Source organism: Somniosus microcephalus, chromosome 30, assembly GCF_052327205.1.
Source record: "Somniosus microcephalus isolate GS21.2 chromosome 30, FLI_Smic_1.0, whole genome shotgun sequence".
NCBI lineage: Eukaryota > Metazoa > Chordata > Chondrichthyes > Squaliformes > Somniosidae > Somniosus > Somniosus microcephalus.
Window position 1 is genome coordinate 4,789,419 of NC_141016.1, and position 26,466 is coordinate 4,815,884.

Genomic DNA, 26,466 nt, shown 5'->3' on the forward strand with positions numbered 1-26,466 from the left:
AATAGCACAACTGGTAACATAGTTCCACCAATCTGAAAGATTTATTGAATTTCATTCATGGTTGAAACCTGCTGATTAAACCATCACATCACCACCTAACACTGATGCACCTTGGTGCTTGATGTCATGGGAACCTTCCTGATGGACACAGGCACTAAACAATGGAGCCTGAAAAAAAACTCCAAACCCCCAAAGTTCAGCCAGCAATTCTGTTAACTGTTAAAGGAAAGACTTGCCTTTCTACCGCGCCTTTCACGACCACAGGATGTCCCAAAGCGCTTTGCAGCCAATGAAGTACTTTTGGAAGTGTGGTCATTGTTGTAATGTGGGAAACGCGGCCGCCAATTTGCGCACAGCAAGCTCCCACAAACAGCAATGTGATAATGACCAGATAACCTGTTTTAGTGATTTTGATTGAGGGATAAATATTGGCCCCAGGATACCAAAAGAACGAAATAACAACAGAAAATGCTGGAAAAACTCAGCAAGTCAGGCAACATCCGTGGAGAGAAATTTGAGTTGACGTTTCGGGTTTGACCCTTCTTCAAAACTGGAGAGAAAAGGAACTGGATCGAAGGCAGGGCTGCGATCGGACAAAAGAATAAAAGAACCAAAAGAAGTAAAAGAGATTAGAAGCTAGACGAGATGGTAATAGGCTGTGATTGGGTGTAAAGTGTACTGGCAGGGTAAAAGATAGCTGCCAGGTGTGAGAGAGAAACAAAAGGAAAGGAGGGGGGGAAGGAAAGGAGTGGAAAAATATAAGTGAAAATGAAATAGGGGCCAAGGTTATGATCTGAAATTGTTGAACTCAATATTGAGACCGGAAGGCTGCAGAGTGCCTAATCGGAAGATGAGGTGCTGTTCCTCGAGTTTACGTTGAGCTTCCGTGGAACAGTACAAGAGGCCAAGGACGGTGAGGTCCGAGTGGGAATGGAGCGGTGAATTGAAATGACAGGCGACCGGAAGCTCGGGGTCACCCTTACGGACTGAACGGAGGTGTTCCGCAAAGCGGTCACCCAATCTGCGTTTGGTCTCCCCAATGTAGAGGAGACCGCATCGTGAGCAGCGAATACAGTATACTAGATTGCGAGAAGTACAAGTAAATCGCTGTTTCACCTGGAAGGGGTGTTTGGGGCCCTGGACAGTGGGGAGGGGGGAGGTATAGGGGCAGGTGTTACATCTCCTCCGCTTGCACGGGAAGGTGCCAGGCGAAGGGGAAGGGCTGTTTGGGGTGATAGAGGAGTGGACTAGGGTGTCTCGGAGAGAGCGGTCCCTGCGGAATGCTGAAAGGGGAGGGGAGGGGAAGATACGTTTGGTGGTGGGATCACTTTGGAGGTAGCGGAAATGCCGGAGGATGATCCGTTGAATGTGGAGGCTGGTGGGGTGAAAGGTGAGGACAAGGGGAACCCTATCGTGGTTCCGGGAGGGAGGGGCAGGGGTGAGGGCTAGCTTCGTCTAGCTTCTAATCTCTTTTACTTCTTTTGGTTCTTTTATTCTTTTGTCCGATCGCAGCCCTGCCTTCGATCCAGTTCCTTTTCTCTCCAGTTTTGAAGAAGGGTCAAACCCGAAACGTCAACTCAAATTTCTCTCCACGGATGTTGCCTGACTTGCTGAGTTTTTCCAGCATTTTCTGTTGTTATTTCGGATTTCCAACATCTGCAGTATTTTGCTATCGTACCAAAAGAACGACCCTGCTTTTTTTTTACGTCCACCTGAGAGAGTAAACAAGGCCTTGGTTTAACGTCTCATCTGAGAGTGCGGCACTCCCTCAGCACTGCCCCTCCGACAGTGCGGCGCTCCCTCAGCACTGCCCCTCCGACAGTGCGGCACTCCCTCAGTGCTGCCCCTCCGACAGTGCGGCGCTCCCTCAGCACTGCCCCTCCGACAGTGCGGCGCTCCCTCAGTACTGCCCCTCCGACAATGCGGCGCTCCCTCAGTACTGCCCCTCTGACAGTGCGGCGCTCCCTCAGCGCTGCCCCTCCGACAGTGCGGCGCTCCCTCAGTACTGCCCCTCCGACAATGCGGCGCTCCCTCAGTACTGCCCCTCTGACAGTGCGGCACTCCCTCAGCACTGCCCCTCCGACTGTGCGGCGCTGCCTTAGTACTGCATTGGGAGGGTCAGCCTGGATTTTGTGCTCAAGTCTTTGGAGTGGGACTTGAACCCACAACCTTCTGACTGAGGTGAGAGTGCTACTCACTGAGCCACAGCTAACTCTATGTAAATAGCATCTGGTAGGAACAGACCATTGGGTTGTCGCAGTTATTGGTTATACAAGTATCTGGCTAATTCCTGGTGAGTTTCGACAGACTCCTGACTTCATCTGTATGTGACCTGCAGATCAAAGCGAACAATGAGACTTGCCCCCAGGAAGGATCATGGCAGCAGGAGTGCAGCTGGGTGAACGTGTTGGAAATTCTGCAAGAGTAGGGTAAGCAGTTTTAGTAATAAATGCATTCTGTTCTGAGAGTATTCTGTTTCCTTTGGTTTTCATGTGCCTCAAGCCCTACAATCCTCCGAGATCTCTGCGCTCCCCCAACTCTGGCCTCATGCGCATCCCCCACTTCCTTCTCCCCACCATTGGCGGCCATGCCTTCAGCTGCCTGGGCCATAAGCTATGGAATTCCCTCCCTAAACCTCTCCGCCTCTCTCTGCTCCTTTAAGACGCTCCTTAAAACCGACCTCTTTGACCAAGCTCTGCTCACATGCCCTAATATCTCCTTATGTGGCTCGGTGTCAAATTTTGTTTGATAATCGCTCCTGTGAAGCACCTTGGGATGTTCTACTACACTAAAGGCACTATATAAATACAAGTTGTTGTTGTTGTTGTAATTGTTTCTAAATTCTAGCAAGCAGTAAGCGAAGATTGAATATAAAATGATTGTGGTTTTTCATGGAAAATAAGTTTGAATCTCAATTTTACACTTGCACTTTTTTTGCCCAGAATTCAAAATCCCTGTTGGCTTTTGGAGAGTGCGGGTGGGATAGTCCTGACACGTGAGGCTGTTAACTTGCGGGTGTGTGTATCTACCTTGATGCAGTGAACGCCGGGGTTAGAAATTTCTATCGGAGGGAATTTTAAGCAAGGCACGAAGTTGAGAATGAGATGTTGGTAGAAAGCGTTGTGGTTTGGAGAGCGGGAGAAGGGATGGCAAGATTCTGGGGGGGAGAAATTGGGTGAGTAGCGCCACTTGTTAGCGCCTCCCGCGATATTCAGCAGGGGCGCTAATGGTGGCGTTAGCCTTTTGCGCTGCGCCGCCACCGATGACGTCATCGGTGTGCGCAGCGCCCCATTTGCACCCTGATCGCGATATTTGGTAGCGAACGCCGCTGTAGCGCTGTTCGCTACCCGCGCCCGGTTCACGGGGCCTTGCTGCGCCGGCAGAGGCGCAAGTTAAGGTGGAGGTGCGGGGCGGCCGCTCTTTTGGTGGCCGCCTGCCAGCACCTCCATCCCCGACCTCCTGGTCACCCCCCCACGGCATTGCCGGCTGTTTCCCGAGAGCCCGGCACTTCTCCTTGGTGCCGGGCTCTTTTGCCGGCACTCGCGATCGGGGCTCGCGCTGCTGCAGGCCCCTCCCCTTAACAGTGGGAGGAAGGCCTGCAGCGTGCCGTGCCGCAGCGTGTGGCGCTGCGGCACGTAGCGCTGCAAAATTCACTTTTAGCGCCCTAAGAGGGACGCGGAGTGCCTCGAGCCGCGCCCCGTCTCCCTCTAGGGGCACTTCAACTGAATTTGCGGCGATCGCGGCGCAAATTCCAGCGCCCAGGCGAACTTTGCGCCGCTTGGGCGCCTCAGGCCAATTTCTAGGCCTGGGAGTAAGTATGCGGGCCGCACCAGTCCGTGGGCTGAAGTGACCAAACATTTAATTGGGAGAAGGGGAAGTGCAACGAGACCTGGGTGTCCTTGTGCACCAGTCGCTGAAGGTAAGCATGCAGGTGCAGTAGGCGGTTAAGAAGGCAAATGGTATGTTGGCCTTCGTAGCGAGAGGGTTTGAGTACAGGAACAAGGATGTCTTGCTGCAGTTGTACAGGGCCTTGGTGAGACCGCGCCTTGAGTATTGTGTGCAGTTTTGGTCACCTTATCTGAGGAAGGATGTTCTTGCCATGGAGGGAGTGCAGCGAAGATTCACCAGACTGATACCTGGGATGGCAGGAATGACGTATGAGGAGAGATTGGGTCGATTGGGCTTATACTTGCTGGAGTTTAGAAGAATGAGAGGGGATCTCATTGAAACTTATAAAATTCTAACAGGACTAGACAGACAAGATGCAGGAAGGATGTTCCCGATGGCGGGTGAGTCCAGAACCAGGGGTCACAGTCTAAGGGCAAGAGGTAAGCCATTTAGGACAGAGATGAGGAGGAATTACTTCACCCAGAGAGTGGTGAACCTGTGGAATTCTCTGCCACAGAAGGCAGTGGAGGCCAATTCATTAAATATATTCAAGAAGGAGTTGGATATATTTCTTAAGGCTAAAGGGATCAAGGGATATGGGAGAAAGCAGGGACAGGGTACTGAATTTGGATGATCAGCCATGATCTCATTAAATGGCGGAGCAGGCTCGAGGGGCCGAATGGCCTACTCCTGCTCCTATCTTCTATGTTTCTATGTTAATTACACGGTTTCTTGTATCCCGAGAGTGCATTGACTGTCGACAGCTGGTATGTTTTATTTTGAAAGTGTAAATGAATCGCAGGAAACTTATTTATTCTTTGCTTTCACCCTTCCTTCCTTCCCATTTTTGGCTTTTGTGATGATTCTTTGCATTTCTGATCCTGGTGCCTGTACTGCACCTAAATCTTTGCCTACGGGGAGGCCCAGACGACCGGACCCCTTGACCCCCTTGCTGTGGCTTTGTAACTTGCCACTTGATACAGGAAGAGGCCATTCAGCCCCTCGAGCCTGTTCCGCCATTCAATCAGATCATGGCTGTGCTGTACCTCAACCCCATTTACCCGCCTTGGCTCCCGATCCCCGGATACTCTTACCCAACAAATATCTATCGATCTCAGTCTTGGAATATTTCAATTGCCCTCCAGTCTCCACAGGGGTACAGTAGCATGGCGGTGATGTTGCTGGGCTAGTAATCCAGAGAGCCTGGACGGATGATCTGGAGGCCATGAGTTCAAATCCCACCCCGGCAGCTGGGGAATTTAAATTCAGTTAATTAAATAAATTTGGAATAAAAAGCTAGTTTCAGTACAGGAAACGTCTTTCTATCCGGGACCGATGTGGTGCCGGTTCATCAAAAATTCCGGATAACCGAAAGCTAAAGTAAAAGATACGGAGAGATGAGAGCTCCGTATAAAGCAACAAACCCTGTTGCTTAGCAACAGGTTCAGAACAATAGCCACAAGTTCCAAGCGTCTCTGTAGCTTAGCAACAGCTGCAGCCACACCCTTGCACAGCAACAGATTGAGGAAGGCAAGTACAATATGAAGTAAAACTTACCTGAACCTACTCCTGAATTTTGCCGGTTAACCGAGATTTCCGGTTATTTAGGTGCCGGTAAATCGAAAGTTTCCTGTAATTGTGACCCTGTAACTGCTGGATTGTTGTTAAAAATCCATCTGGTTCACTAATGTCCTTTAGGGAAGGAAATCTGCTGCCCTTACCCGGTCTGGCCGATATGTGACTCCAGACCCACAGCAATGTGGTTGACTCTCAACTGCTCTCTGAAATGGTGACTCACCACCACCTTCTCCAGGGCAATTAGGAATGGGCAATAAATGCTGGTCTTGGCAGCGATGCAATGAATTTTTAAAAATAGCGTTTTGGGGGAGAGAGTTCCAGATTTCCACTACCCTTTGTGTGAAGAAGTGTTTTCTGATGTCACCCCTGAACTGCCTGGCTCTAATTTTAAGGTCATGCCCCCTTGTTCTGGTCTCCCCCCCCCACCAGAGGAAATAGTTTCTCTCTCTCTACCCTATCAAACCCTTTAATCATCTTGAACACCTCAATTAGATCACCCCTTAATCTTCTATACTCAAGGGAAGACAAACATGCAACCTGTCCTTATACAGGAAACTCTTTATTATCCGGCACCGACGGGACCGGCGTGGTGCTGGTTTATCCAAAAAGTCCGGATTACAGAGAGATATAGTTAAAAGGTACGAGAGCTCCGTACACAGCAACAAATCCAGGCTTCCCTGTTGCTCAGCAACATGTGCAGGAACTCCAGCCACAGACCAAGCGTCCCTGTTGCTTAGCAACAAGTGCACAAACCCCAGTTACACAACCACAGATCCAGGAACTGCCGCTAATATGAAGTAAAACTTACCTGAACCTACTCCTGAATTTTGCCGGTTAACAGAGTTTTTCGGTTATTTAGGTTAAAAGAGAGTTTAACCCTCATTAAACATCGCTTGATGCCCTGACCCAACAAAGATCTATCGAAACAACAACAGAAAATGCTGGAAGCACTCCGCAGGTCAGGCAACATCAAGGAGAGAGAAAGAGAGTCAACGCTTCGGGTCGACCCCTTGATCTATTGATCTCAACCGTGAACATTTCAATTGACCCCACCCCCCACACCCCGCCAGCCTTTTGGGGGAAAGAATTCCAGAGTTCCCGTGCCCTTAGTGTGAAAAAGTGCTTCCTGATTTCCCTGCGGAATGGCCCGTCTCTCATTCTAAGAATGTGACCCCTTGTTCTGAGGAAATGGTAAGCCAAGTAGCGCAGCTGTGGAGTCCCGCTCGCCGATAGAGGAGATTGTGGCCTCGCCACGAGGGAGATCAAGAATCCTTCCTCTCAGTTGCGAGGAGTGTTGAATCATCAGCCAGCTTTTCTTACTCCCACCCCCTCCCCCCCCCCCCCACCCCGCATCGTGTCCTGAAGAGAATCTGTTGCAAAAATGGTTTCTGCTGTTAATCCGTTGCAGTATGTGAAGTGAATATCTTTAGCAAACTACTGCAGATGCTGGAGATCCGAAATAACAACAGAAAATGCTGGAAAAACTCAGCAGGCAGGGCAACATCTGTGGAGAGAGAAATAGAGTCAACGTTTCAGGTCGAAACCCTTCTGTTGACTCTATTTCTCTCTCCACAGATGTTGCCCGGCCTGTTGAGTTTTTCCAGCATTTTCTGTTATATAAGTGAATATCTTTGCTCAGAGAGTGGCGGGAATGTGGAACTCACTACCACGGGGAGTAGTTGAGGTGAATAGTATAGATGCGTTTAAGGGGAAGTTTGACAAGTATGTGAGGGAGAAAGGAATATGCTGATAGGGTGAGATGAACCAGATGTGGAGCATAAATGCTGGCACAGACCAGTTGGGCCAAATGGCCTGTTTCTGTGCTGTAAATACTACGTATAATACTATATGAATTCCATGTCTGCAGCAGCGTCTTCATGGCTATAGAAACACAAGATAGGAGCAGGAGTAGGCCATTCGGCCCCTTGAGCCTGCTCCGCCATGCAATGCGATCATGGCTGATCATCCAAATTCAGTACCCTGTCCCTGCTTTCTCCCCATATCCCTTGATCCCTTTAGCCTTAAGAAATATATCCAACTCCTTCTTGAATATATTTAATGAATTGGCCTCAACCGCCTTCTGTGGTAGAGAATTCCACAGGTTCACCACTCTCTGGGTGAAGAAATTCCTCCTCATCTCTGTCCTAAATGGCTTACCCCTTATCCTTAGACTGTGACCCCTGGTTCTGGACTCCCCGGCCATCGGGAACATCCTTCCTGCATCTAGTCTGTCTAGTCCTGTTAGAATTTTATAAGTTTCAATGAGATCCCCTCTCATTCTTCTAAACTCTAGCAAATATAAAGTGTCTGTTTTTTGTCTTGTAACACTCCTGTGAAGTGCCATGGGACGTTTTACTGTGTTAAAGGCACTATATAAACACAGGTTGTTGTTGTTGTTGAATTGTCTGCCTGTGGCTGGTGGCCAGGTGTTGTATGAAAGAACCTCGTCTCAGTACTTTGGCTTGCTGAAGTTTGTACCCCTGGTGTCCACTAGGGGTTGCCCTATGCCAGCCTGAAAGACGGACTTGAATTTCTCCAGCGTCTTTCACGACCACCGGACGTCCCAACGCGCTTCACAGCCAATGAAGTGCTTTTTCAAGTGAAGTCACAGGAAACGCAGGCAGCCAATCTGCGCACAGCAAGCTCCCACAAACAACAAAGTGATAATGACCAGATCATCTGTTTTCAGTGATGTGGTTTGAGGGATATATATTGGCCCCAGGACAGCGGGGAGAACTCCCCTCCACCGCACCCCCCGCCCCCCCCCCCCCCCCCGCTCTTCTTTGAAATAGTGGCCGTGGGACCTTTTGCGTCCACCTGAGAGAGCAGACGGGGCCTCGGTTTACCGTCTCATCCGAAAGACGGCACCTCCGACGGTGCAGCGCTCCCTAAGTCGTCGTCTTCTTAGGCAGTCCCTTGGGACCGAGGATCACTTGCTTCCACGTTAAAAATGAGTTCTCAGGTGACTGATGAGTCCAATGCGGGACCTACAGTCTCTGTCACAGGTGGGGCAGACGGTGGTTGAAGGGGCGGGTGGGTGGGGTGCTTGGGTTGACGTGCGCTCCTTGCGCTGCCTGCGCTTGGCTTCCGCTTGTTCCCGGCGAAGAGACTCGAGGTGTTCAGCGCCTTCCTGGATGCTTCTTCTCCACTTTGTGCGGTCTTGGGCCAGGGATTCCCAGGTGTCGGTGGGGATGTTGCACTTTTTCAAGGAGGCTTTGAGGGTGTCCTTGAAGCGTTTCCTCTGCCCACCTGGGGCTCTCTTGCCGTGTCGGAGCTCCGAGCAGAGCGCTTGTTTTGGGAGTCTCGTATCGGGCATGCGGACGATGTGACCCGTCCATCGGAGCTGATCGAGCGTGGTCAAAGCTTTGATGCTGGGGATGTTGGCCTGAGCGAGAATGCTGATGTTGGTGTGCCTATCCTGCCAATGGATTTGCAGGATCTTACAGAGGCAGCGTTGGTGGTACCTCTCCCGTGCGTTGAGGTGCCTGCTGTACCTGGTCCATGTCTCTGAAGCATACAGGAGGGTGGGTATCACTACTGCTCTGTAGACCATGAGCTTGGTGCTGGGTTTGAGGTCCTGGTTTTCGAACACTCTCTTCCTCAGGCGACCGAAGGCTGCACTGGCACACTGAAGGCGGTGTTGGACTTCATCATTAACATCTGCCCTTGTTGACAGTAGGCTCCCGAGGTATGGAAAGTGGTCCACGTTGTCCAAGGCCTTGTCGTGGATTTTGATAATTGTGGGGGCAGGTTGGTAGAGGACCTTTGTCTTACGGATGTTTAGTGTAAGGCCCGTGCTCTCGTACGCTTCGGTGAAGGTGTTGACGATGGTTTGGAGTTCGACCTTCGAGTGTGCGCAGACACAAGCGTCGTATGCATACTGTAATTCGACGATAGAGGATGGGACGACCTTGGATCTGGACTGGAGGCGACGGAGGTTGAACAGTTTCCCGTTTGTTCTGTAAATTAGCTCCACTCCAGTGGGGAGCTTACTGAGGGTGAGCTGGAGCATTGCAGCAAGGAAGATCGAGAAGAGCGTTGGTGCGATGACACAGCCTTGTTTGACCCCGGTCAGTACATGAATTGGGTCTGTGGTGGAACCGTTGGTCAGGATCACGGCTTGCATGTCGTCCTGAAGCAGGCGGAGGGTGGCGACAAACTTCTGAGGGCAGCCGAATTTGAGGAGGACACTCCATAATCCCTCACGGTTGACGGTGTCGAAGGCCTTTGTGAGGTCAAAGAAGAAACATAGAAACACAGAAGATAGGAGCAGGAGTAGGCCATTCGGCCCCTCAAGCCTGCTCCGCCATTCAATGCGATCATGGCTGATCATCCAAATTCAGTACCCTATCCCTGCCTTCTCTCCATATCCCTTGATCCCTTTAGCCTTAAGAAATATATCTCACTCCTTCTTGAATATATTTAATGAATTGGCCTCTACTGCCTTCTGTGGTAGAGAATTCCACAGGTTCACCACTCTCTGGGTGGAAAAAATTCCTCCTCATCTCTGTCCTAAATGGTTTACCCCTTATCCTTAGACTGTGACCCCTGGTTCTGGACTCCCCGGCCATCGGGAACATCCTTCCTGCCATGTACTCCCTCAGTACTGCCCCTCTGACAGTGCAGCGCTCTCTCAGTACTGCCCCTCCGACGGTGCAGCGCTCTCTCAGTACTGCCCCTCCGACGGTGCAGCGCTCTCTCAGTACTTGCTCTCCGACGGTGCAGCGCTCTCTCAGTACTGCCCCTCTGACAGTGCAGCTCTCCCTCTGTACTGCACTGGAGTGTCAGCCTAGATTTGTGTAAGCGAGCCCCATGAAATAGGAACAGGAGGAGGCTATTCAGCCCCTCGAGCCTGTTCTGTATTCAATCAGATCATGGCTGATCTGTGTCTTAGCTCCATCTACTCGCCTTGGTTCCGTAACCCTCAATATCCTTACCCAACCAAAAGCTATCAATCTCAGTGTTGAAATTTTCAATTGACCCCCCAGCCTCAACAGCTTTTTTGCGGGGAGAGAGTTCCAGATTTCCACTGCCCTTTCTGTGAAGAATTGCTTCCTGACATCACCCCTGAAAGGCCTGGCTCTAATTATAAGGCAATGCCCCCTGTTGTAGACTGGGCCTGGATCTTCATTTCTTGGCAAACCATAAACCGGACGGGGGGAGGACAGCGAGAACCACTGGGGAATTCATCTAAAAGAGGATTCAATTCTGTGAAAAATTAATCAGCAAAAGAATGTTTAGAACTCTTTTAAGGTTCCACAAGCTTAGGCGACTGCAAAAAAAAAAAAAAAACCCCACTCCAGTCCAGAGACATGAGCACAAAATCTCGACTGACACTCCCAGTGCAGTACTGAGGGAGCGCCGCACTGTCAGAGGGGCAGTACTGAGGGAGTGCTGCACTGTCGGAGGAACAGTACTGAGGGAGCGCCGCACTGTCGGAGGGGCAGTACTGAGGGAGTGCTGCACTGTCGGAGGGACAGTACTGAGGGAGCGCTGCACTGTCGGAGGGGCAGTACTGAGGGAGCGCAGTACTGAGGGAGTGCTGCACTGTTGGAGGGGCAGTACTGAGGGAGTGCTGCACTGTCGGAGGGGCAGTACTGAGGGAGTGCTGCACTGTCGGAGGGGCAGTACTGAGGGAGTGCTGCACTGTCGGAGGGGCAGTACTGAGGGAGTGCTGCACTGTCGGAGGGGCAGTACTGAGGGCGTGCTGCACTGTCGGAGGGGCAGTACTGAGGGCGTGCTGCACTGTCGGAGGGGCAGTACTGAGGGAGTGCTGCACTGTCGGAGGGGCAGTACTGAGGGAGTGCTGCACTGTCGGAGGGGCAGTACTGAGGGAGTGCTGCACTGTCGGAGGGGCAGTACTGAGGGAGCACCACACTGTCGGAGGGGCAGTACTGAGGGCGCGCCGCAGTGTCGGAGGGGCAGTACTGAGGGAGCACCACACTGTCGGAGGGGCAGTACTGAGGGAGTGCTGCACTGTCGGAGGGACAGTACTGAGGGAGCACCACACTGTCGGAGGGGCAGTACTGAGGGAGCGCCGCAGTGTCGGAGGGGCAGTACTGAGGGAGCACCACACTGTCGGAGGGGCAGTACTGAGGGAGTGCTGCACTGTCGGAGGGGCAGTACTGAGGGAGCGCCGCACGGTCGGAGGTGCCGTCTTTCGGATGAGACGTTAAACCAAGGCCCCCTCGGGTGGATGTATTTCGAAGAAGAGCAGGAGAATTCTATCCTGTGTCGTTAATTATCCCTTAACCAACATCTAAGGGCAGGTGAGCTGGTCATTGTCGCGTTGCTGTTTGTGGGAGCTTGCTGTGCGTAGATCGGCTGCAGCGTACCCTATGTTACAACAGTGACTACACTTCAAAAAAAGTACTTCATTGGCTGTAAAGCGCTTTAGGATGTCATGAAAGGCACTATAGAAATGCAAGTCTTTCAGAATATAAATGTAGTCAGTACTTTCAGTGCAATGATTGCCAAGAACACTGAGCATTGTGTGTACAGTGTGCTAGAGCTGTGACTTCGTATTTAACACAACTTTATGATCGGACTTATTTTCATACAACATTCCTGCCTCTACGATGTGCTGGAACGAAAAATATCTTAAAAAAACACTCTCTGAATCAAATTAAACATAGTTGTTGTGATCTGGAATGCGCTGCCTGAAAGGGCGGTGGAAGCGGATTCAATAGTAACTTTCAAAAGGGAATTGGATAAATGCTTGAAGGTAAAAATGTTGCAGAGCTATGGGGAAAGAGCGGGGGAGTGGGACTAATTGGAGAGCTCGGCCAAAGAGCTGGCACAGGCACGATGGGCCGAATGGCCGCCTTCTGTGCTGTGCTATGATTCTATGTTACGGTAACGTAGTGGATATGGTATATAAAAACAGAACATGCTGGAGATACTCAGCCGGTCAGGCAGCATCTGTGAAGAGAGAAACAGAGTTAACGTTTCAGGTCGATGACCTTTCGTCAGGACTGGAAAAAAGCAGGAAATGGAACAGATTTTTAAGCAAGTTTAGGGGCTGGTAAATGGGAGAGGGGATGAAAGAACAAAAGGGAAGGTCTGTGATAGGATGGAAGGCAGGAGAGGTAAAGAGACATTAAGAGATATTCAAGGCAAGAGGAGATGGTAATGGGACAGGTTAAGAAACAAAAGATGGCTCTAGATGAAGTGTAAATTGCGCTGGCAGACTGAAAGACAGCTGCCATGTGGAAGAGTATGTGGTGGACCCTTAAAGCCCTCCAAAACAGCCAAACAAGCCACCCCACTGTGTGAAGATCAACCACTTTCTCAGGGCCACCAGGGACGGGCAATAAATGCCGGCCTTGCCAGCGACGCCCACATCCCGAGGATGAACAAAAATAACAACATGACTCGCTCGCTGTTATCAGGATCTTGAATTGTTTTTATAAGACTTGTGTATGTACTGTTTTTTTTTTAAGGCCAGGGTGAAGTAAATCCACAACACCCCGGGCATAAAACCGACATTGCAGATCGGCCGCCCGTTATAGGAACCGCCCGCTTTTCATATCCGTCGTTTGAGCCACAGTCGCTACCATTGTGTTCAATGCAACATGAAAAGCGGGCACTTTTATCATCATAGGTACAGGAGGAGGCCATTCAGCCCCTCGAACCTTGTTCCGCCATTCAGTTAGACCATGGCTGATCTGTGACCTAACACCTTTGCCCCATATCCCTTAATACCTCTGGTTAATAAAATTCTATCAATCTCAGATTTAAAATGAACAATTGATCCCCGGCATCAACTGCCATTTGCGGAAGAGAGTTCCAAACTTCTACAGGAAACTCTTGATTTACCCGCACCTAAATAACCGGAAATCTCTGTTAACCGGCAAAATTCAGGAGTAGGTTCAGGTAAGTTTTACTTCATATTAGTGGCCGTTCCTGGATCTGTGGCTGTGTAACCGGGGTTCGCTCACTTGTTGCGCTCACTTGTTGCTAAGCAACAGGGAAGCCTGGATATGTTGCTGTGTATGGAGCTCTCGTACCTTTTAACTATACCTCTCTGTAATCCGAACTTTTTGGATAAACCAGCACCACGCCGGTCCCGTCGGTGCCGGATAAAAAAGAGTTTCCTGTACCACCCTTTGTGTGGAGAAGTGTTTCCTAACTTCACTCCTGAAAGGCCTGGCTCTAATTTAAAGGTTACGCCCCCTAGCTCTGGACTCCCCCACCAGCAGAAATAGTTTCTCTTCATCAGTTCCCCTTAATATCTTGAAAACGTCACCAAATCACCCAATTAATCTTCTAAGTTCCAGGGAATACAACTCTACTGTGTGTAAATGTCTTTTAAAATCTGTTTTTTGTAGATTGATTATGAGCCAGGTCTTTGTTTTATGTTCGTTGTCCAGTGAGACTGCGCTATATTTCACTTAAAGGTTCACCAGAGTGAGAGAAAGAGTGAGCGAGGACGCTTATGACAGACCTAAAGCCCCGGCCAAACACGCCAACACAAAAGGAGCCTTTTTCTAAGAAATCTCTTTGGCTGGTCGAGAGCAGCAATTCCAGTAACGTCCCACCCAGGTCCCAGGACTCGGCCCCAGTTCAGTGCGATACTGGATAGTTGACTAACGCTTCAGTGCTTGTAATGAGTTTCAATAAGCAGTTGCACCGATGCCAAACTGAGCTGGAAGATATATCTCTCTCGCTGAACCGCACTGGAAGTGTGTGCCGATATCGCATGGAACACCAATCTATCAGACGCAGAGACAGACAACATGCGCTAGGGTCAAAGGTTGCTATTTCTCATTGAACTGGAAGAGGAAATGTGAGCAGAAACTGTTTCTCTCTTGGACTAGTTCACAATTTTCTCCGGAGAGATGGGGGAATAAAACAGTCTTCTAAATTGCCCTCTGCTTCTGCAAAGCAAACATCGCCTCCTATTATCAATTGCGCTCTTACCTTGCACTCATTAAACAGTAACTTTTTTGCAAGCCTGCTGTTCAACATTAGAAAGTTTAATATTAAAGATCTAAACAATGTTGGGCATAAAATAACCCAAAGAATACCGACTCGACGCAAGAGTATCTGAAGGTAAAACAAAAATACTCAACTCATTAACAGGAAATCTTGCGAGCCTTTCGCTTAACCTTTCACACTGGCCTTGGCTACAGATTTCTGAGTCAGCACTGGGAATTGGAGATCTAGTGCCTGATTAAGAAATGAATGTGGACGATGTGGCCCGTCCATCGGAGCTGATCGAGCTTGGTCAGAGCTTCGATGCTGGGGATGTTGGCCTGAGCGAGAACACTGACGTTGGTGCACCTACCCTGCCAATGGATTTGCAGGATCTTGCGGAGGCAGCATTGGTGGTACTTCTCCAGTGCCTGAGGTGCCTGCTGCACATGCTCGATATGAGACTCCCAAAACAAGCGCTCTACTCGGAACTCTGACATGGCAAGAGAGCCCCAGGTGGGCAGAGGAAACGCTTCAAGGACACGCTCAAAGCCGCCTTGAAAAAGTGTAACATTCCCACTGACATCTGGGGAACCCTGGCCCAAGACCGCAAAAAGTAGAGGAGAAGCATCTGGCAAGGCGCCAAACACCTCGAGTCTCTTCGCCGGGAGCAAGCGGAAGCCAAGCGGAAGAAGCGCACGTCAACCCAAGTACCCCACCCCACCCGCCCCTTCAACCACCGTCTGCCCCACCTGTGACAGAGACTGTAGGTCCCGCATTGGACTCATCAGTCACCTGAGAACTCATTTTTAGTGTGGAAGCAAATCATCCTGGGTTCCGAGGGACTGCCTAAGAAGAAGAAGAAATGGAGCCCTGTCACGCTGATGTAGCACAGTCCTGTCTAACCGGAGACACTCACTTCTCGAGACCATCCCAGACACACACAGGCAAAATTGAGCAGTGACTGTGTCCACTTTATTCCTGTGTCGAACATCAACCTAGTCAAACAAAATTAGCATCTCCTAATGTGAAATTCGGGACAACGTTTAAAATCCCAAATGGCTCACCATCTTTTGAAAACAAAATTACGGGTTGGAACAGGCCTGTTCAAGATAGAATCAGATGGAACATATTTTCATCTATTCGCAACCATTTTCCACTGGAATTCGCAATGTGTATCATTTCATCTGTATTTTGACTCCTCCTTTCAAAACATCTACATCTGATTATATTAGCATTGAACATTCAGCAGAACATGGACTTAACTCTTTCCAGTCCTATAGTCATTTGCCAATACTACTACTTTTGTATGACGGGAAAAGCTTACGATGGGATGTCTAGTTTGACTGTCCATTCGACGGCCTCCTGAGAGGCCGAGTGGAGAAATGAGGTGCCTCCCGCCACAGATCTCAGTGGGCAGGTTGATGTGATGTGTTCCACGGTCCGGGACTCATGGCCACAGTCGCACTTCGGGTTGTCCCTCCTCTTCCACTGGTGGAGCAGGTGGCCGCATCGTCCGTGCCCCGTGCGGATTGGGTCGAGCCCCGTCCACCGTCTTCGAGGGAGGTCGAAGCCAGCGACCTCTGCTGCTTGGGTCAGTGATGAGGCGTTGGCTCTTTACGTTGCGTGCGCCCCACGATTCCCTCCATCCGGATAGTGGGTCGACACCAGCCGCGTGAATATTGGCTGCTGTTTCCCAGAATGGCCGGCGTGATTTTAAGCGCTTTCGTGGTGGATTTGTCAAGTCTTCGTGAACAGGAAGGTCGATTTTGCTCGTGATTTTTCCCATCTCGCGGAGCACGGTGGTGTCACGGCGAATGGCGGGTGGGACAGCAGCGGGAGTCACTCAGTTGGGGTGGACTTGAGCCTCCCTGACACCGTCCTGATGGCGGCCAATAACACTAGCACAGAGTGCAAAGACCAGGGAGATGAAATTATACAATGGGATGTTATTGTAAAAATGCTTAGTGTTAAGTCTGGTATTTTAGTGGAAGCATTACTTCATTTATTTCTCCTCCGAGTGCTGACCATCCCTAGTTGCCCTGAGAAGGTGGTGGTTGTTAAGTATGTGTATTGTATTGAACAATTAACACAAAGACTTAAACGTATAACTCAAACAGGTCTTTACTGGTTGGAGGTAGGGACTATACATAGGTCTTTACTTCATGCCCACAGGCGGGAACTGAGGGGAGATCAGTACCCACAGTACTATTTATACCCCTATGGCCAGGAGTGGTACTGCGTATCACTACGCCCAACAAGTAGTGCAGTCCTGTCCATAGGTTCAAAGTAGCACACATATTACATACACAACATTCCTCCCTTCCTAGCTTTACAGTCATCTCCCCATTTAACATAACGTAATAACATATATACATATATAACTTCAGGTTTACATAACAGAATAACATAGATACATAGATAACTTCATGTCAAAACAGATCACAGATTCAGTCTCTGCGGAAAACAGTTCACAGATTCAATCTCTGTGGTGTAGTCGGTTCACGTTGCTGGAGTGACTCATTCAATAGTCCTTCCATGGATTTAACAGTTTGAACTTCCGAACTGAATTGGCTCCGTTCGGAGGGACCACGTGTGTGATCTGGTAGAGGTAATAATGGTTCAGATGGGTCATCTTCTGTTTCGACTTTTCCTTTTCTGCTTCTTGGAGACTCTCTGGGCTCCGTCAGCTGCCAGCTGCATGCGCAGTTCCTCCTTCTCTTCCTCCTTTTTCCGTAGTAGAGCCACCTTCTCCCGATGTTCTGTAGACTTTCGGTGCTCCTCCATGATTTCTGTATGGTGGGAGTCGAAGTTACAAGTTGGGCAGGACAGGACATAGTAATATTCGGTGTCGTCCTGATCTAGGCCAGCGAGAGGGTCTTCTATTTCCTCCATACCCAGCTGGGCGTTAGCCAGCTTTTGTTCCAAGTCCAGACATCTTTCCTGAAGAGACTTCTTCATGCGTACCTCTTCATCCAGCTTTTTCTGGGCTTTCAGCAAGTCGTTTACTAATGACCTCATTTGAGATTTTACTACTTCAACTTCTTTTGGAGATTGATTGATCGGACTATGCAATCCCTCTACCGGAGCAGCTGTTTCAGCGGTCTGTTGTTCTACGTTGACGTGAGTCAGCGTACTTTTGGCATCCAAGGGCTGCTCTGTTGCAGCCATCTCAGTCTGTGTTGCCACCTCAGCTCTTCCAATAACCTTTGAGAGCTCCGAACCCCTTTCGTTTGAATATTGAAGTTCGTGTTCAAGTTTTTCCCATTTCAGAGTCCCGTCCTTCAGCATATGCAGGAGTTGGCTGACCGTTAACTCCTCTGACATCAGACGTTTTGTGTGCTCCTGTTCCATTTTCTCCATCAGCTGCTTCTGTTGTCTTTCCAGATTCTCCAACTCTATATCAAAGAACTCTTTCGTTGCATTCAACTCTTGCTCACAACGGCGAAGCATTTGTTCTAATTGCTGTTGTAGTTTGAAATGGAGTTGAGTTCGAGCCCGGTGTCCCTCAGAAATGGGCACATCAGTAGACTTGCCAGACTCAGAATCCACAGTTAAACTATGTTGTTGTTGCTCAGTGGAATTCTGTGCTGAAACTTTGTCTTTTGCACCTGAGTTGGGCTTACCATCATCCGTTCCAGAGTCTGGGCCGACTATCTTCACCGAGTTCTCACTCGTTATTGTTTGTAGGAAATGCCAGTCCATATTCATTTTCCTAATCCACTCCCGTCCTAGTAGTGGAGGACCTCCTTCAGATATCACATATAAGTCCATTATTTGACTGTCTTCGCCCTTGTGGGCCACTGCAACCTCTATTTTCCCGATGGGGTACACTCTTTGCCCCGTGTATGTTTCCAATATAATCCCCGTATCCTGTAGGGGAATATGTTGGAATAACTTTCCGTAATCTTTCTTATTTATGACCGTCAATGCCGATCCAGTGTCCAATTCCAGTTTTACTTGGACTCCTTCTATCTGAAGAGTGACCCAAATTGTCTGGAGGTCTGCACCCTTACCAGCGTTGAGTACTCTTAAGCTAGCCAGTTCATTACTGCTAGCGTCTGAATCGGACTCCTGTTCGGTCACCTTGTGTACCTTTGCGTATTTTCCTTGCGGTGACTTCTTGTTGCTGGTCTTCTTCCCTGACCTGCATACTCTAGCTATATGTCCAAGCCTACCACAAGTTCTACATTCTTGGTTTTTAAACCAACACTGGTTCTGATCATGCGTTGTCTTTCCACAACGATAGCATTTGCCAGAACTCACACCCAATTTGTGTGCACTGAGCTCCGGTGACCGTAGCTGCATTACTGCCGTGCCTCTCGCTGCGGCTTCGTGTGCTGCTGCCATAGTGACCGCCTTCTCAAGCGTCAGCTCATTCTCCTCGAGCAGTCGCTTTTGTGTATCCTGTTTAAATAAACCACACACAAATTTGTCTCGAAGTGCCTCTGTCAGTCCCGTTCCAAACTGGCAATATTTCGCTAATTTACGCAATTCCAGCAAATATTCAGCATTGCTTTCATGCTGTAGCTGCCTTCTGTCGTAAAATTTAAATCGTTCCGCTAGCATCAGCGGCGTGGGGTTTAGATGATCTTTCAGGACAGTAACAATCTCATCGAACGTTTTATCCGCCGGTTCATCTGGTGATAACAGGTGTTTCAATTGCCCGTATGTCTTCGCACCCATTAAATTTAATAATGTTAGAGCTTTATCTTGGTCATGAATTTTATTGGCCTTACAATAATTTTTTACTCTTTCAACATATATGGCCCAATCTTCGAGGTCACTATCAAAGGTGCTAATATTCCCGTGTTTAGGCATTGTAGATTTGCAATTTCTCAGATTTTATTTTGTTTACTTGTTATCAAAGATGGCGGCTTCCCGCTCTTGCCGTCGTCCTCCGCCCACAAAATGGCGGTTTTCCCGCGCTTGGCGGTCTTCACCCGTCCCCCGACGCCGTCTCCCTTCAGCCCCCGAGTGCGGCCCTTATCTTTGGTTCCGATCGCTGGCCCGCGCTGCGCCTCGCACTTGAAGCGGCTCCCGGCCTCTGGCTTACCCGCTCGCGCGGCTCTTGCTCGCTCCCTCCCGGGCTCTGGCTTACCCGCTCGCGCGTTTCACCGCGGCTCTTATCAGGGATTGCGATCGCCCTTATCTTCTCCAACTTCCCCAGCCCTGTCTTTGCAGCCAACACTGCACGGCTTACCCCACCACCTAGGTTGAACAAGGAAACTGCAGAAAGACTTCTGTCAGTCGCTGGAAGCTGTCAGGATGTTTGTTGCACTCCAGTGCTCAGTCGCTGATGGAGGCTTCAGAGTCCTAAAGCCTGTCGCTTCTAGTGGGGTGGTGATGTTTGAAACCTCTCTTCAATTGCCGCAGGGTAAGAACCTGACTCGTCGCCAGTGTTAAGTATGTGTATTGTATTGAACAATTAACACAAAGACTTAAACGTATAACTCAAACAGGTCTTTACTGGTTGGAGGTAGGGACTATACATAGGTCTTTACTTCATGCCCACAGGCGGGAACTGAGGGGAGATCAGTACCCACAGTACTATTTATACCCCTATGGCCAGGAGTGGTACTGCGTATCACTACGCCCAACAAGTAGTGCAGTCCTGTCCATAGGTTCAAAGTAGCACACATATTACATACACAACAGTGGTGGGCCGCCTTCTTGAACCACAGCAGTCCGTGTGGTGCCGGTGCTCCTCAAACGGTGTTGGGTGAGGAATTCACCGCTATTGTCCCAGTGACAATGCAGGAATGGTGCGTGAGGTAGAGGGGAACTTGGAGGTGGTGTTCCCATGACATCACTGCTCTCATCCTTCGCGCTGGTAGAGGTGCTGTTGGAGTAAGCCCATTTATTTTAAACAAATGGGCCTAGAAATTGAGTTTGCCTCCGCCAGGGCTGTAGCGCCCGAAATTTAGCGCCAGCGTTAATTGCCGCTGCGCCCGCCAAAAATTCAGCTGCACCGCGCCCAGACGGCTGCGGGCGCTAATGGAGGGTGTCAGCGCCTCGCAATGGGCGCTGAATGCAGGATTGCGGCGCTAATCCCCCGCTGCGGCACCCGATGCGGTGCGGCAGGCTGGGGTACTGCAGGCCTCCTCCTTCTGTTAAGGAGGAGCTGCCTGCAGCCGACCGCTGGCCGGTGGAATCGCACGAAAAATGAGCCCGGCACCTCGGAGAAGTGCCGGGCTCGAGGCCCACACACATCTGTGCCGCGGGGGGGTGGTGGAGGAGTCCGGGGACGGAGGTGCGGGCAGGCGGCCGCCGGGAAAGCGGCCGGCCGCCGTGCCACCTTAATGCGCCGGCGCTAAGTCCAGCAAGAAACTTTTGAAAAATCGTTGGTTGCGGCTGCCACGGGCGAGGCGGCCGCAACTGAATTTCGGCGTCCGGCCGCGTTACCACGGCAACTGGGACGCTGCGCACACCGATGACGTCATCGGTGCCGGCGCAGCGCTACCGGCTAACGCTGATGGTAGGGCCCAAATCAGTTTCCGAAGCGGCTATAATTCCGGCGCAAGGCCCTCTAGCGCCTCTAATTGGGCGCTAACCCCACTCAATTTCTAGGCCATGATCTCCTGTACCAGAATAACGGAGAGAAATTTCCGGCAAACACGTTAAGCAATCGGATGATAGTATCCCACGGTGTAATATCTGGACGCTGCTGTTTTGGGAATGGTTATTCCATAGGTAGGTTCTACTGCAGTCTCTGCATTGATGCAAAATGGTTTTCTTATGAATCAATACAGGCAAAAATAAAAACAACAGAATAGCCCTGTTCCTGGGACCATCAGGGAAGACCAGGTGCAGAAGGTCACGGAAGGAGCCCCGAGGAGGGGCGGTTGGTGAGAAGGTCATGGAAGGAGGAGCGGCTGGTGAGCAGGCCCGGGCGTTGGGCTGAAGATTGTCGGACAGGAGGAATGGTGGAAATGGAATGGCGGCGCGCACCGATGCAGTGGCTTTGCTTTTCCCAGTCATGGGAGCTTGCAAGATCACATTTCGTTGTTCATGTACTTGTGCAATGACAATAAAGTTGAATTATTATTATTATTATAATTATCAAGGGTCAGCGGTGGCTCAGTGGGTAGCACTCTCGCCTCTGAGTCAGAAGGTTGTGGGTTCAAGTCCCACTTCAGGTACTTGAGCACAAAAATCTAGGCTGACACTCCCAGTGCAGTACTGAGGGAGTGCTGCACTGTCAGAGGTGCCATCTTTCGGATGAGACGTTAAACTGGATGAGACGTCTGCTCTCTCGGGTGGATGTAAAAGATCCCACGGCCACTATTTTGACGAAGAGCAGGGGAGTTATCCCTGGTGTCCTGGCCAATATTTATCCCTCAATCAACATAATTAAAAAACAGCTTATCTGGTCATTATCACATTGCTGTTTGTGGGAGCTTGCTGTGCACACATTAAGGCTGCCGCGTTTCCCACATTACAACAGTGACTACACTCCAAAAGTAATTCATTGGCTGTAAAGTGCTTTGAGACGTCCGGTGGTCGTGAAAGACGCTATATAAATTCTTTCGAATATAGACTGGAGTAAAAAAAACAATATAATGGGTAAGGAGGGATAGGAATTCCTGAAATGTGTACAGGAAAGCTTTCTTGATCAGTGTGTTTCCAGCCCAGTGAGGAAGGAAGCAGTGCTGGCTGTAGTTCTGGGGAATGAAGTGGGGCAAGTTGAGTATGTTTCAGTGGGAGAGCATTTGGGAATCTGTGATCACGATATCATTAGGTTTAGAGTAATTATGGAAAAGGACAAGGAACAATCAAAGGTGAAGATACGCAACAGGAGGAGGGCTAACCTAAGTGAGTTGGAAAGGGATCTGGCCCAGGTGGATTGGAAACGGAGATTAGCAGGTAAAACAGTCAATGACCAAGGGTAAGTCTTCAAGGAGGGGACAGTTTGGGTACAGACTAAACACATTCCGATGAGAGGGAGAGGAAGGGCATCCAAAGATTGAGCTCCCTGGATAACGAAAGATGTTGAGATTAAAATGAAACAGAAAAGGGAAGTTTATGATAAATCTCAGATAGTTTCAAAGTTTGCAAATGACACGAAACTCAGAAATGTAGTAAACAATGAGAGGATAGTAACAGACTTCAGGAGGACATCGACAGACTGGTGAAATGGACAGACACAACGGCCGATGAAATTTAATACTGAGAAATGTGAAGTGATGCATTTTGGAAGGCAGAATGAGGAGAGGTAATATGAACTAAATGGTACAATTTAAATGGGGTTCATGAACAGAGAGACCTGGGGTTTACATACACAAATCTTTGAAGGTGGCAGGACAAGTTGATAAGGCTGTTTAAAAAAAAGCATACGGGATCCTGACTTTTATTAATAGAGGCATAGAGTATAAAAGCAAGAAAGTTATGCTAAACCTTTATAAATCATTGGTTTGGCCCGAGCTGGAGTATTGTGTCCAATTCTGGGCACCACACTTTAGGAAGGATGTCAAGGCCTTGGAGAGGGTGCAGAGGAGATTTACCAGAATGGTCCCAGGGATGAGGGACTTCACTTACAGGGAGAGACTGGAGAAGCTGGGATTGTTCACCTTGGAGCAGAGAAGGTTAAGAGGAGATTTGATAGAGGTGTTCAAAATCATGAATGGTTTTGATAGAGTAAATAAGGAGAAACTGTTTCCAGTGGCAGAAGGGTCGGTAACCAGAGGACACAGATTTAAGGTGATTGGCAAAAGAGCCAGAGGGGAGATGAGGAGAAATGTTTTTACGCAGCGAGTTGTTGTGATCTGGAACGCGCTGCCTGAAAGGGCGGTGGAAGCAGATTCAATCGCAACTTTCAAAAGGGGAATTGGACAAATGCTTCAAGTGGAAACATTTGCAGGACTGTGGGGGAAAATGCGGGGCAGTGGGATTAATTGGAGAGCTCTAGCAAAGAGGCGGCACTAGCACGCTGGGCCAAATGGCCCCTTTCAGTGCTGTCTGATACAATATAAACTGTTGGCATGAGGGAGTTTGTGATGAACGTGTACGCTTCTGAAACAGAGGAAGATTGTCAGAATAAAGTGGAGTCGAGGCAGTTTTGAGAGTTCGAGTTACTTCTGGAAGCAGGGCTGCACATGTGTTACATTGTCCCAAGGAGGCATCTTGGCTCAGAACATGCATTCGATCACTATTGTTAATAGAAAGTGTTTTCGAAGTTTATGCAGTTGGCAGAATGAACCCCTGTAGGCTGTGCACATTGAGCTCATCGTCAACACCCGCCCCCTTTTGTAGTCTGAGAGATGCAAACAAAACATGTGTCTGTTTTTAAAATTGAGAAATCTAAATGAAAGGCAGGACATTGAAAGGATGGGGGACAAGATAAGATCAAGAAGAAGGCAGCTCACCACCACCTTCCCCATGGCGACTGGGGACGGGCAATAAATGCCGGCCTTGCCAGCGAGGGCCACATCCCGAGAACGAATTTAAAAATAAAATAATTCCAAAGGCTGTGGTTAGCTAACAAAAGATGTGGCATCTAAGAGCTTCTAATTTGCAATATTAACTGCAAGTAAAACTCTAGACTGTGAATAACAACAGCTCCAAACTATTTGTCCGCAAATACACGCTTATGGTTTACCTTTTCGGATACGGTATTGTCATTTCTAGCGTTGCAGATTGGCTGCCCAATTCCGAAAGCGGCAATTTTAGTTTCCGTTGAATTTCAGCTCTTGAATCCAATGGTTTCTGTATCGAGTGGCCAATCCATAAGGCCATTTTTATGCCTGTACAGTATGTTGAAAATCTACCATCTTGTAAATAAAGTGGACTTCAATTATCTACCAAAATAATGTTAGCCGTGGCTCAATCCCTCAATCAACATCGCTAAAACAGATTGACACCTACATTTCCTACAATACAACAGAGACTACATTTCAAAAAGTGCTTCATTGGCTATAAAGCGCTTTGGGACATCCTGAGGTTGTGAAAGGCGCTCTATAAATGCACAGTCTTTCTTTTCACTCTCATACTTGCAGTGTAAATTATTTAATTCTTCACTAATGAAATGTTTTATTGATCTATATTTAAAAGGATTGCACTTTCAAATCATAGAATGGTTACAGCACGGAAGGAGGCCATTCGGCCCGTCGAGCCCGTGCCAGCTCTCTGCAAGAGCACGTCAGCTAGTCCCACTCCCCCGCCCTTTCCCCGTAGCCCTGCAAATTTTTTCCTTCAGGTACTTATCCAATTCCCTTTTGAAAGCAGTGATTGAATCTGCCTCCACCACCCTTTCAGGCAGTGAATTCCAGATCCCAACCAGTCGCTGCGTAAAAAAGGTTTTTCCTCATGTCGCCTTTGGTTCTTCTGCCAATCACCTTTAAATCTGTGTCCTCTGGTTCTCGACCCTTCCGCCAACAGGAACAGTTTCTCTCTATCTGCTCTGTCTGGATCCCCTCATGATTTTGAAAATGACTTTTATTTTGCCCCCTTGAAACATTTGAAGTCACGAAATATTAAAAATCTCCGGAAAACTTGCTCTTTCGTGACATAATTGCAAGTGTCAGCTGTGGATCAGTGGGTAGCACTCTCGCCTCCGAGTCAGAATGTCGTGGGTTCAAAGCCCCACTTCAGAAACCTGAGCACGAAAATCCAGGCCGTCACTCCGACAGACATCAATCAATTAGGTATTGCTGTAGAATTCCATAATCTGATCATAACTCAAATACTGTTTCCATAACGGAATTTGAAACCATTTACAGGTGTTACTGTTTTATAAATAGCTTTTTAACTTAGAATTACAGCTAACTGCTGCAGTCGACGCAGGCAGACACTGAGGGGGGTGGGGTGATTTTAACTGTAATCGTCAGGCGGGAAACCCCCCCCCCCCCCCCGGGCTCAGGTGGAACACCGGCTTTACTTCCCGCACAATATTGCTCTCCGTGGACTTTAGTCGAGAGTAAAATCGTGGCAGGGTGTAAAACCAGGGTCTCAGCCGATCCCATCAGTTTCCCGACGAGTGGCTTATGTTAAATTGTTCCCACCCCGACAATCTCCATGGGGTGATGCAGCCAACATTAAGCGAAATCCAGGTCCAGCGATAGAGGCTGATGAGGATGAGAATCTGGTGCAGCTCCGCCAGAGCCATTTGCCTGCATTTACAACAGTGACAAACGTAATGCACCGGTTGTGAAGCACATTGGGACTCCTGAGATAAGGCGCTCGCTAAGGGCAAGTGCGATCGTTCTCCGCGAGGCCGCTAGTTATAGGCCGGAGACCCATGGATTGGCTTCAAATGGCCAAGCACAATAATCAAAGGGTAAGTATTGCAAGGACCCGTGCTGGTGACCAACCCCCTTGTACAAAGCCTGCGCAAAACTTCAGAAGGGACTTCTTTGCCCAGAGAGTGGTGAGAATGTGGAGCTCGCTACCACAGGGAGTGGCTGAGGCGAATAGCAGAGAAGCATTTAAGCGGAGGCTGGATGGTTACATGAGGGAGAAAGGAATAGAGGGTTACTCTGATAGGGTGAAATGAAGTGAGGTGGGAGGAGAAATAACAGCAGAAAATGCTGGGAGCACTCAGCAGGCCAGGCAGCATCCGCGGAGAGAGAAACCGAGTCAACGTTTCAGGTCTGGGACCCTTCGTCAGAACTGGAAAAAGTTGGAGATGTAACAGGTTTTAAGCAGGTGCCGAGGCAGGGAAAGTGGGGTGGGGAGGAAGGAATAAAAGGGACGCTCTGTGCTAGGATGGATTTTCGATTAGGCACTTTACAGCCTTCTGGACTCAACATTGAGTGCAACAATTTCAGACCATAACCCCTGCCCCCGTTTCATCCGGCAGCAGCTGTTGATGATTCTGCCATCCCCATTGCAACATTTAATCTCTCCTGCCTTCCATCCTAGCACAGACCGTCCCTTTTCTTCCTTCCTCCCTTCCTCCCCTCTTTCCCCCTCCCCCCTTTCCCTGAAACGTTAACTCTGTTTCTCTCTCTGCGGATGCTGCCTGGCCTGCTGAGTATTTCCAGCATTTTCTGTTGTTATTTCAGATTTCCAGCATCCGCAGTATTTTGCTATTGTAGGGGTGGGAGGAGGCTCGTGTGGAGCATAAACACCAACATGGACCAGTTG

General features: G+C 49.2%; 1 protein-coding gene across 1 annotated transcript in view; it reads right to left on the reverse strand.

Annotated features, from left to right (window-relative positions):
- Nucleotides 1-2,323: 2,323 nt before the first annotated feature.
- The window catches only part of LOC147097869 (beta-1 adrenergic receptor-like), a 34,608-nt gene continuing 10,465 nt past the window's right edge, over nt 2,324-26,466 (reverse strand). Inside the window, exon 3 of the mRNA XM_085970909.1 lies at nt 2,324-2,416. The gene's annotated coding sequence lies outside the window, so the exon portion shown is untranslated. The remainder of the gene's footprint in view (nt 2,417-26,466) is intronic.